The following is a 3,724-nucleotide window of genomic DNA, read 5'->3' on the forward strand; positions in this document are numbered from 1 at the left end:
ACAAATCTTATGACAGATAGTTTGGCCAATTTTAAGGACCTTCGTTACAGAATATTTATTGTGGTTAATTAGAAGGATGGTAATCTGATATGAAGTAAATTATCAACATGACTTATACAGTTAAAAGCTCACACCACAGTGCGGATAACATTCATTTTGAATGAACAAAATGTTAGCAGTATTTCTTTTTTTATGCAAATGCTTTCTCTATCATACATTACAACTCGAACAGACCATAGGTAGTACCCCCTATCTAAGGCTGATATCCCCCAACTAAATAAACGCCCATATCTTATCGTTTCGCCGCTAGCTCGTATTTTCTCACCTAAAGCTGACATCGTCTCCATTTGGGTAAAATAGTCTTATTTGGACATTAAAAGTAACCGATCAATGTGGGTGTAAGAAAGGATTTTTCAAATATCGAGTAAAAGATCGATCATCAAAATGATCAATGATGTATGAAGACTTAAATTGTTCATCCCACTATACCCTGAGTAAACCCAAGGCTACGGTTTGGTGATAATGTGGAGACAAGTTCACGATGATCACTCCGGGTAGAAAGTAGAAAAAAAAAGGTTTTATAGAGGGGCTGAGGTAAATCAAGATAGGGAACTGACTGGGTTGTGTAGGAGAGAATGGGAATATTGACCCATTGGAATAGAGTAGAGAGAAAATATTGAGTCGTCGGGGTAGGGTAGAAAGGTGATATTGACTTGTCTAATGAGTAGGGGAGATAATGAGCTGAAAGGGGTAGCATACAGAAGTTAGAATAAAGGAGGGATTCACTACGCGTGGTAGAGTAGTCGTGGGGATTAATTGTAGGGTAGAGTATTGACGAGGATTAATTGTAGGGGTAGAGTAGTGGGGGGATTAATTGGATGATAGGGTAGTGCTGGGGAGTAATTGGAGGGTAGATTAGTTGCAGATATTAATTGGAGGGTAGAGTAGTGAAGGGGATCGATTGGAGAGTAGTGTAGTGTTGAGGATTGATTGGAGGATAGAGTAGTGGTGGGGGTTGATTGGGGGGTAGAGTAACGGTAGGGATTGATTGAAGGGTGGAGTAGTAGTGAGGATTAATTGGAGCTAAGGGTAGTGTTGGGGATTAATTGAAGGGTAGAGTAGTGGCAGGGGTTGCTTGGAAGATAGTATAGTGGTGGGGATTGATTGGAGGATATTAATTGGAGGGTAGGGTATTGGTGGGGATTAATTGGAGGGTAGAGTAGTGGTGAGGGTTAAATATATAGTAGAGTAATCATGTGGATTAATTGGAGGGTAGAGTAGTGGTGGGAATTGATTGAAGGGTAGAGTAGTTGCAGAGATTAATTGGAGGGTAGAGTAGTGGTGGAGATTGATTGGATGGTAGAGTAGTGGTGGGGATTGATTGGATGGTAGAGTAGTGGTGGAGATTGGTTGGAGGGTAGGGTAATGGTGGGGATTAGTTGGAGAGTAGAGTAATCGCGGGGATTGGTTGGAGGGTAGGGTAATGATGAGGATTAATTGGAGGGTAAAGTAGTAGTGGAAATTAATTGGAGGGTATAGTAGTTGCGGAGAATAATTTAATGGAGGGTAGAGTAATGGTGGGGAATGGTTGGAGGGTAGAGTAATGATGAGGATTGATTGGATGGTAGGAGAATGGTGGGGATTAATTGGAGGGTAGAGTAGTGGTTGGGATTTATTGGAGGTTAAAGTAGTGCTGAGGATTGATTAAAGAATAAAGTAGTGGTGGTAATTGATTGGAGTTTGGAGTAGTTGCGTAGATAAATTTGAGGGTAGAGTAGTTGCGGAGTTTAATTGGAGGGTGGACTAGCGGTGGGGATTGATTGGAGGTTAGAGTAGTGGTGAGGATTGATTGGAGGGTAAAGTAGTGGTCAGGATTGATTGGAGGGTAAAGTGTAGTAGTGGGGATTGATTTGAGGATAGAGTAATGGGTTGGTAGAGTAATTGCGGAGATTAATTGAAGGGTGAAGTAGTGGTTGGGATTAATTGAAGGGTAAAGTAGTGGTTGGGATTAATTGGACGGTAGATTAGTGGTGGGATTGATTGGAGGGTAGAGTAGTGGTGGGGATTGATTGGAGGATAGACTAATGGTGGGGATTGATTGGAGGGTAGAGTAGTGGTGGAGATTAATTGGAGGGTAAAGTAGTGGTGGATATTAATTGGAGGGTAGAGTAGTGGTGGATATTAATTGGAGGGTAGAGTAGCGGTGGGGATTGATTTGATGGTAAAGTAATGGTGGGGATTGATTGGATGGTAGATTAGTGGTGGGGATTGATTGGGGGTAGCGTAGTGATGGGGATTGATTGAAGGGTAATTGGAGGGGTAGATGAAAGGAGGTTTGTTGGGGCCATATAGTGTTCTCTTCAGATTCAAATTGTATGATACACATTAAAACAGGAAGATAGTAAATCAGCGAAATCATAATTCTGTTCACTAATACTTAGATAATGCTCTATTTTGTGAAAAATTATAACTATTATGTATTACATATGTTATTCTTTTTAGCGAAATATTGTGATTTTTTGTGTGAATGATATTGATATATACCGGTATTTTCACCGAAATATTTCATGGCCGACGTTGTTTACTTGGGAAAGGCACTTTATACGAATTTCCTCACTCCACCTAAGTGTAAAAGGGGTACCTGGCTATAGACAGTAAAATATATTGTTAGAATGTTAGTTCTCTAGCGCGTGTAACTGCGGCGGATCCCAGAGATCATGAACTGTACATTTGTGACGGATTCCAGACATTGTTAACTGTACATTTGTGGTAGAGAGCTCCCTACATTTAGTTATCCCTGAAACTGCACGTTTCTAGAGAGGAAAGTTTTTGAATATTCTGGCGGGTCTCCTGCTCCATGGGGCGCACGCATCCTGAAATGTACAATGTATGACACCCTTTCCCCTGTCCCAAATATTTGAAAGGAATTGGAATCATATTATCAAGAAGAAGTTAAACCTGATCAACGACGAACAGCAGTAGACAAGACTAGAGTGGTCCAGATGACTTAAAACTTTTTTTTTTTTTTTTAATCTTTATATTTACAGGAGCTATTATAGGATTAAAAATTGTTTTTGAAGAATTTATCGATGTGTAAATTCCGGACATTGTACTCACAAACTGAATAAATGTTTGATTCTTATAATTCCAATTCATTCACTTTATTTACAATTGCAAAACTTTGAATAGTTTCCCCGCACTATGTTATTTGTTTTCAGGCGTGTATGAATACATCGCGTTTTCGGATTTATTGATGTATAAACTCTTGTTCAGTTTTATTTTTGTCCAATGAAAACAATTGTAATAACTAACATTGGAATTATAGTGTTTTAAATTGCAATTCTCGGCAAAATCACTTACAAGTCGCGTTTATCGTATGGATATTAAGTAAAATACATGTATGTTGTTGTTATAAAAAAATCAATGCAATTAGAACTTTGATATCACTTTTGGTTGTTTTAAAGATATACCTTATTAACAAATAAGAACTAAAGGAAAGGTGAAGATAACAAACAGTGATCAATCACATAACTTCTATAAGAAATATAAAACAGAGAGTTGGGTAAACACGAACCCCTGGACACACAGAGGTGGGTTCATGTGCCTAGGAGGAGTAAGCATCCCCTGTCGATCGGTCACACCCACCATGCGTCTTATATCTTGATCAGTTAAACGGAGTTATGAAAGGTGAAGACAACGAACATTTTTGTTTGTGTATTTTTAT

This window comes from Ostrea edulis, chromosome 8 (assembly GCF_947568905.1).
Source record: "Ostrea edulis chromosome 8, xbOstEdul1.1, whole genome shotgun sequence".
In the NCBI taxonomy this organism is placed as follows: Eukaryota; Metazoa; Mollusca; class Bivalvia; order Ostreida; family Ostreidae; genus Ostrea; species Ostrea edulis.